Source organism: Taudactylus pleione, unplaced genomic scaffold, assembly GCF_031769625.1.
Source record: "Taudactylus pleione unplaced genomic scaffold, aTauple2 ptg000231l, whole genome shotgun sequence".
NCBI classification, from domain to species: Eukaryota; Metazoa; Chordata; class Amphibia; order Anura; family Myobatrachidae; genus Taudactylus; species Taudactylus pleione.
The window spans coordinates 1,695,926-1,705,085 of NW_028284633.1; the positions used below are offsets into that span (position 1 = coordinate 1,695,926).

Genomic DNA, 9,160 nt, shown 5'->3' on the forward strand with positions numbered 1-9,160 from the left:
GAAAGTTGGACAAAGCCATACCCCCAAAACCCTTCCAAACAACAATCCAAAAACACCATCACCCTACTAACGGCCCACCCCAAAATACCAATTAAAAATAACCCATATTTAAACTCGGCAGACCTTTAAATGATATTATATTACGAAAAACAATTTACAAGTAAATAAAGACACCACACATTTTTTTATTTTTTATGTAATTTTTTCATGCTTATTTTTGCAAATATTCTGGACAGGATTCACCAAGATGTACCAGACCAATGAGTGCCTCCACAACAAGGACTATTACAATATAAACATAGAATTAGACACTTCAACAACTAGTCATGTACAGTAGAGACTATTTAAGTGATGCCAACATCAAAAAAAAAAGGCAAGATCCAGAACTTCAGAACTGTGTTCCCATAAAGACCACAACATATACACAAATTTCAGAACATTCAGGAAACAGGGCTGTATGAAGTCCAAAAGCCTTTGTCATAGTACTTTGATCTTACTCAAGGTCATTCTGGAGAAAAATCCAAAGAAAAAGACCTTCATTTTGCAACACTACAAAAAAAAATACAATAAAAAAATCAATAATTAAAATAATGAACATCGTCCTTTAGAGTGGTCTGTGCACTCTGCCATGCAGCTTGCACACCACTCATGGAAGTGCTGGGAAAGGGATTTGGTGGCGCTAGGCTAAACGATGGTTGGTAGGTGTGGGGATGTGACGGAGGAGGATTTGGCATAGGGGGATTCGTCGCTTGATGCTGTGGGAAGGGGAAATTGCCTGAGGCCGAGGGGGTTGGGGCTGCCTAGGATATAATCCTATGTTCGAGTCTTTAACCAATTCTCCTTCAAGACCTTGAAGCATAGCATCATACACTATGCATTTGAAATGAGCAGCCTGGCTTCACACCATGGCCCTTATTTCATGGGCGATGTTCATACCAAAACATGATTTGGCATCCGGGGGCTTCTGAAGAACCTCCTCCGTGTGTTGCAAAAAAAGGTCGCTCCTTGACGGTCCAGAGGCTGGAGTCCTGGCAGCCGTCTTCCTTTTCTTGGAGGGAGCCTTGGAAGATGGCCGCTCTATCGTAGACTCCATCACCTCTGTGGGCTCGCTGGAGGGGTGGCCAGGATCGATGTCCAAATCCAAGTCGACGATCTAGGAAGGGAAAAGTATTATTTTTTATAGTTTAAATAAATGCAAATACTTACCAAGATTCACCAAATGAAGTAAATACAAGCTAATTAAAAACAACAGAAAAGTACATATGTTTTTTTAGAATAACAAACAATTACCTGATCCTGACTACCAGATTCTTCTGCAAGAACCTCATCCGGCTCTTGCTCCAGCGAGCACCGTGACCATCTCTTTGGATCCTTCTCTAGGATAAACTGAAGCAGGTCATAATACCATAATTTAGGCTTTTGGACATCATCTGCCCTTGCTCCTGAATGCTGTGACTCCATGTTCTTGTTGTGCTCCTTCAGGAACACAGTTCTTAGGTTCTGGATCCTTTTCTTCACCCACTTGATGTCGGCATCACTTTCTAGATCTCTACTGTACATCAGCAGTTGGTTGAGTGCCTGATCTTTTTTGTCTCTATTGCAATAGTCCTTGCATGTGAGTTTCCAGAGGCACTCATTGGCCTGGTACATCTCAATAAATCCTGTCCAGAAAGGTCGGTTTGCACCAGCCATTCTTTAGAAGTAAAGAATAAAGAGAAAAAAACTTTTTTAAAACAAATTCATTTTTGAAGAATATTAAACAGATGTAACAAAATACAAACATAAAAAAAGGTTGGTTCAGTGGTGCACTGCACCATGCCCTATATCGAAAGTGCAGAAATACCCCTGGGTTACGCCACAGTGCAGGGCCGATACAGCCTATGGCTTCTGTCCTGCAGCCCACAGGTATTTTTAACAACTGCAGTAGTCACCTATCGAGTGCTCGGATTGAGCGTCCAACCAGCTTATATATATATATATAGTAGTAATTTTAAAAGGCCGCACTCAGATGACTTATAAATAAGCAAATTACACAAGGCCACTACTGGCCTGTGTAAAATTGACTTATTTATAATTCCGCAGAGTGCGTCTTGTAAAAATTACTTATGCTATTGTGCTGTACGGTGCAGCTGGCACGGGGAGGGCACTAGATGCATTTGTTTGGAGCTGCAGCAAGTGAGTGGCGGTATATACAAAGTATATATATATATCACAAAATATCCTAGCCAGCGCTAATAAATCAGACACAGCAGCTCCCTTCAGTAAGTCCTCTGTTAGTAGGACTAATCTAAAAAATAAGCAAATTGATTACTGATGGGGTCTTTGATTAAACACAATTTTACATATATTTATCGTACAAAAAAATGCAATCCCTCTAGACGCTTATAGGTCCTGATTCTTTTCTTTTGAAAAGGCAATTTTGACGTTATTCCTGCTTGTTTTCAATTCTGATCAAATTAGTCCATAGATTAAAATTGAGCATAACACCCTTAGTGTGTATCCATAAAACAAATACTGTGATGCCACAGGCTGTATCCTTAGTGTGTATCCATAACACAAGTACTGTGACACCTCATGCCATACCCCAGTGTGTATCCATAACACAAGTAATTGTTGTGTGTGCTGTACCCCACTGCAATTTTGTTCACATACATATAAGTGCTGTGATACCCCGCAGTGTGAGCGGTCATTTACAAAAAAAATTTTGTAAAAAAAGAAATACTATTCTATTGTTTGTACTACTTTTTTGTGATTGTCTATATGGATAATGATAAGTTCAGAAAAGAGCAGGAACCACATACTAGTGCTGCAGCTGCTGCCACCAGTCATGACAACACTAATCCTTCAACATCATCTACTAAAACCAATGACTAAGGGCTTTATTGCTTGTGGTTCTGCAACTTTCAATGGGGCATCTTCTGCCTATCATGATGAAGAAAGCCTTTTTCACACAGAGTCTAAAAAAGGCATTAAAAAAATGAAAACCGCTAAGGCAGTAGAACAAACTGTGTGCTCAGAAATGTCACAAATCCCTGAGGAGAGTCTAAAGGTGCCCATCCACTAGATGATAACACTGTGCGATTGCACGATATTGACATCATAATCGTGCAATCGTTCAGTGATCATTCACAAATCTCACATCCAAATGTTGGAAACAACCAGCAATGCGTGCTCTTGCTGGTCGTTTCATAGCTGTTTAGCAGGCCAATCTTGCGATATCGTAATCATAATCCTGCTTATCGTTTAACAATCGTTCACTCATCGTTCACTGATCGTTCATATGATATGTCGTAAATGATCATTAAATGATGAAAATATCTGTAGCCACTCCCTGGACACCATTTTGATTTATTCCCTGCAAGGTGCGGAGCTGACAAGAAATACCAGTGGGGACGGAGCTGCTAAACAATTAAATTAAGGTAAGTACAGTTTAAAAAGGGTCCCACTGACCACCAATGTCTCCCTCCTGTCCACCAATGTCCCCACTACCCACCTACGTCCCCCACTGTTCACCAACGTGTGGCTCACTGTGTACAGAGGCCTTCCTGCATCCCACAAGCCCTCCTCTCTCTGCCTGTATATACATATATGTAGTATATTATATATATATATATATATATATATATATATATATATTATCACAGCATCCCAAATAAATGCTGTATATATATATATATATATATATATATATAAAAAAAAACACTAATCCACGGCACTCACCATTCCTAGATTTGGGGTGCAACATGGTATGTGACCACATTGTTTAAATAGAAATCACAGGGGCTCTGCACTCACCATAATAACTAACAATAATAATAATAATAAACTAAATAAACAGTGGCGTTTTGGTTCATGAATTGATCAATGCATTTAAGCTTGCAGCCCCCATCACGGGACCCCACTTTACTGCAAGTCCCTACTCTATTGCTCAGAATTATAACATGGACATAGCCATCACATTAGTGTTATACTCAGGGTATGCTATTAAGGTTTAAAGCTCACAGCAGCTTTGCTTTTAAATGTGAGACAGTTACCAAGCACACCTGTTGCAAAGCACCTAGGAAAACAGCTGACACAAGTTAGATAACTAGTTAAAAGGGGTGCATGAGAGAATTTGATCACGAAAATGATTAATTATAAAAATTAATCATAATAAACAAAAAGCACTAATCCACGGCACTCACCATTCCTAGATTTGGGGTGCAACATGGTATGTGACCACATTGTTTAAATAGAAATTACAGGGGCTCTAGGAATGGTGAGTGCATCTGTAACAGATGCATCCCCCTTGGGAACCAATGGCATCAGCAACAAACTTCTCTATTGTGTTGTCTATTTCTGGGGGGTATAAATACGTGTGCTCCAACACTGGGTCTTAGTCTTCGTGCTGAATGCAGATTGATGAGGGGTTTCTTGCTGATGCCTAACACCTGGTCCGGAAGCGCTGCGTATGTATACTGTACTTGGGTCTGTATAATTCCTTTGCGCCGAATTGTGTCTGGATCAATAGCGTGTAACTGACTGTACTTTTACAGATTCCAGGTCTGAAGTATTTATTTACTGTATGACTGCGTACGCAAATTAGCGTCATCCTTAGAAGGTATAGGCAGCATATTAGAAGGTATAGGCAGGATATTAGAAGGTATAGGAAGGAGTGTATAGAGGTTCTAATTCAGTATCGTTAGTATATATGTATGTAAATATTAGGGGTGAGCGGGTTCGGATTTCTGAAATCCGAACCCCCCCGAGCCCCCCCGATCCGAGTCCGATCCGAGTCAGGCTCGACTTTTCCCGCCTGACTCGGATCTGAAATCGAGGCAAAACGTCATCATCCCGCCTTCCGAGTCCCGGGGGTTTTGGATCCTATATAAGGTACCCGCGTCAGCGCCATTTTCTCACTCGGCTGTGGACAGTGAAGAGGGAGGGTGGGAGTTAGGGCTGTGTAGTGTAGTGTAGTGTAGTGCTGCTGTTGTCCACTACTTCAAAGTCCATAGGGGCTGGCTGTGTTGTGCTGTGCTGCTGTTGTTAATAGGGTCTGTGTCCACTACTTCAAAGTCCATAGGGGCTGGCTGGACTGTGTTGTGCAGTCAGTTCTCCATAAGGGCTGTGTCCACTCCAAAGTCCTGTGCAGTGTCCCAGTCCTAAAGGGGTGCTGTAGTGTTGTCCAGGGGGTGCTCTGTCCATCAGGGGTGCTCCCCCCAAGTGCTAAAAAAATAATATATTTTCTGTGTTTGTGAATTGTGTGCGCAGTAGCCGCACGTGCATCAACAAAGTAGTGCCAAGCGTGCGCCTGTGTCATAAGTAAAGGGCTGGCTGGCTTGACCGTTAAAGGGTGCTGTAACCCACAAAGTACACTCCAGTCCAAACCAAATAAAAAAATATTTTCTGTGTTTGTGAATTGTGTGCGCAATAGCCGCACGTGCATCAACAAAGTAGTGCCAAGCGTGCGCCTGTGTCATAAGTAAAGGGCCGGCTGGCTTGACCGTTAAAGGGTGCTGTAACCCACAAAGTACACTCCAGTCCAAACCAAATAAAAAAATATTTTCTGTGTTTGTGAATTGTGTGCGCAATAGCCGCACGTGCATCAACAAAGTAGTGCCAAGCATGCGCCTGTGTCATAAGTAAAGGGCCGGCTGGCTTGACCGTTAAAGGGTGCTGTAACCCCCAAAGTACACTCCAAACCAAATAAAAAAATATTTTCTGTGTTTGTGAATTGTGTGCGCAGTAGCCGCACATGCATCAACAAAGTAGTGCCAAGCGTGCGCCTGTGTCATAAGTAAAGGGCCGGCTGGCTTGACCGTTAAAGGGTGCTGTAACCCCCAAAGTACACTCCAAACCAAATAAAAAAATATTTTCTGTGTTTGTGAATTGTGTGCGCAGTAGCCGCACATGCATCAACAAAGTAGTGCCAAGCGTGCGCCTGTGTCATAAGTAAAGGGCCGGCTGGCTTGACCGTTAAAGGGTGCTGTAACCCCCAAAGTACACTCCAAACCAAATAAAAAAATATTTTCTGTGTTTGTGAATTGTGTGCGCAGTAGCCGCACATGCATCAACAAAGTAGTGCCAAGCGTGCGCCTGTGTCTTAAGTAAAGGGCCGGCTGGCTTGACCGTTAAAGAGTGCTGTAACCCCCAAAGTACACTCCAAACCAAATAAAAAAATATTTTCTGTGTTTGTGAATTGTGTGCACTGTGGCTGCAGGTGCATCAACAAAGGAGCAGCGCCAAGCGTGCGCCTGTGTCCCATAACTAAAGAGCCGGCTGGCTCATTTCTTAAAGGGTGGGGTAACCCACAAAGTGCACTACTCTCCAGCAAAAATAAAAAAATATTTTCTGTGTTTGTGTGCGCCTTAGCCGCATGTATATATCAATATAACATAAATGGAGGACCAAACTTTCTCCGATAAAAATAAAATAGGGAAAGATCAAGAACCACTTCCTCCTAGTGCTGTTGCTGCTGCTGGGAGTTGTTCATCATCCCTGAGAGGAAGTAGGAACACCACTACTTTTACTAAACAATTGACCCTCCAACAGTCCCTAGCGATGAGGATGAAGTACGACAGCAGTCATCCTGAAGCAAAACGTATAACTGAGGCCTTGACTGCTATGTTGGTGTTAGACGTGCGTCCGGTATCCGCCATTAGTGCAGTGGGATTTAGACAATTGATGGAGGTAGTGTGTCCTCGGTTCCAAATCCCGTCTAGATTCCACCTGCATCCTCAAAGCAGCAGCGACAAGTGTGCGTCTGTCTGTTAAAGGGTGCTGACACCCTCAAAGTGTGCTACACAAACAATTAAAATATTGTTCTTTTTTTTTCGGTCTTTGTGAAATGTGTGGGCTGTAGCCGCACCTGCATCCTCAAAGCAGCAGCGACAAGCGTGCGTCTGTCTGTTAAAGGGTGGTGTAACTCTCAAAGTGCTCCAAAAAATAAAAAACTATTTTTTTAATGTGTTTGTGACTTGTGTGCGATGTAGCCGCACTTGCATCCTCAAAGCAGCAGCGACAAGCGTGCGTCTGTCTGTTAAAGGGTGGTGACACCCTCAAAGTGTGCTACACAAACAATAAAAATATTCTTCTTTTTTCTGTCTTTGTGAATTGTGTGGGCTGTAGCCGCATCTGCATCCTTAAAGCAGCAGCGACAAGCGTGCGTCTGTCTGTTAAAGGGTGGTGACACCCTCAAAGTGTGCTACACAAACAATTAAAATATTGTTCTTTTTTTTCCGGTCTTTGTGAATTGTGTGGGCTGTAGCCGCACCTGCATCCTTAAAGCAGCAGCGACAAGCGTGCGTCTGTCTGTTAAAGGGTGGTGTAACTCTCAAAGTGCTCCAAAAAATAAAAAACTATTTTTTTAATGTGTTTGTGACTTGTGTGCGATGTAGCCGCACTTACATCCTCAAAGCAGCAGCGACAAGCGTGCGTCTGTCTGTTAAAGGGTGGTGACACCCTCAAAGTGTGCTACACAAACAATAAAAATATTCTTCTTTTTTCTGTCTTTGTGAATTGTGTGGGCTGTAGCCGCACCTGCATCCTTAAAGCAGCAGCGACAAGCGTGCGTCTATCTGTTAAAGGGTGGTGACACCCTCAAAGTGTGCTACACAAACAATTAAAATATTGTTCTTTTTTTTTCGGTCTTTGTGAAATGTGTGGGCTGTAGCCGCACCTTCATCTTTAAAGCAGCAGCGACAAGCGTGCGTCTGTCTGTTAAAGGGTGGTGTAACTCTCAAAGTGCTCCAAAAAATAAAAAACTATTTTTTTAATGTGTTTGTGACTTGTGTGCAATGTAGCCGCACTTGCATCCTCAAAGCAGCAGCGACAAGTGTGCGTCTGTCTGTTAAAGGGTGGTGACACCCTCAAAGTGTGCTACACAAACAATTAAAATATTGTTCTTTTTTTTCGGTCTTTGTGAAATGTGTGGGCTGTAGCCGCACCTTCATCTTTAAAGCAGCAGCGACAAGCGTGCGTCTGTCTGTTAAAGGGTGGTGTAACTCTCAAAGTGCTCCAAAAAATAAAAAACTATTTTTTTAATGTGTTTGTGACTTGTGTGCGATGTAGCCGCACTTGCATCCTCAAAGCAGCAGCGACAAGCGTGCGTCTGTCTGTTAAAGGGTGGTGACACCCTCAAAGTGTGCTACACAAACAATTAAAATATTGTTCTTTTTTTTTCGGTCTTTGTGAAATGTGTGGGCTGTAGCCGCACCTGCATCCTTAAAGCAGCAGCGACAAGCGTGCGTCTGTCTGTTAAAGGGTGGTGTAACTCTCAAAGTGCTCCAAAAAATAAAAAACTATTTTTTTAATGTGTTTGTGACTTGTGTGCGATGTAGCCGCACTTGCATCCTCAAAGCAGCAGCGACAAGCGTGCGTCTGTCTGTTAAAGGGTGGTGACACCCTCAAAGTGTGCTACACAAACAATTAAAATATTCTTCTTTTTTCTGTCTTTGTGAATTGTGTGGGCTGTAGCCGCATCTGCATCCTTAAAGCAGCAGCGACAAGCGTGCGTCTGTCTGTTAAAGGGTGGTGACACCCTCAAAGTGTGCTACACAAACAATTAAAATATTGTTCATTTTTTTTCGGTCTTTGTGAATTGTGTGGGCTGTAGCCGCACCTGCATCCTTAAAGCAGCAGCGACAAGCGTGCATCTGTCTGTTAAAGGGTGGTGACACCCTCAAAGTGTGCTACACAAACAATTAAAATATTGTTCTTTTTTTTTCGGTCTTTGTGAAATGTGTGAGCTGTAGCCGCACCTTCATCTTTAAAGCAGCAGCGACAAGCGTGCGTCTGTCTGTTAAAGGGTGGTGTAACTCTCAAAGTGCTCCAAAAAATAAAAAACTATTTTTTTAATGTGTTTGTGACTTGTGTGCGATGTAGCCGCACTTGCATCCTCAAAGCAGCAGCGACAAGCGTGCGTCTGTCTGTTAAAGGGTGGTGACACCCTCAATGTGTGCTACACAAACAATTAAAATATTGTTCATTTTTTTTCTGTCTTTGTGAATTGTGTGGGCTGTAGCCGCACTTGCATCCTCAAAGCAGCAGCGACAAGCGTGCGTCTGTCTGTTAAAGGGTGTTATAACTCTCAAAGTGCTCCAAAAAATAAAAAAAATTTTTTAATGTGTTTGTGACTTGTGTGCGATGTAGCCGCACTTGCATCCTCAAAGCAGCAGCGACA

The 9,160-nt window shown here is 42.6% G+C and overlaps 1 pseudogene; it reads right to left on the reverse strand.

The window, feature by feature from the left end:
• Nucleotides 1-477: 477 nt before the first annotated feature.
• On the reverse strand, nucleotides 478-1,692 carry LOC148516911 (uncharacterized; annotated as a pseudogene).
• Nucleotides 1,693-9,160: the final 7,468 nt, after the last annotated feature.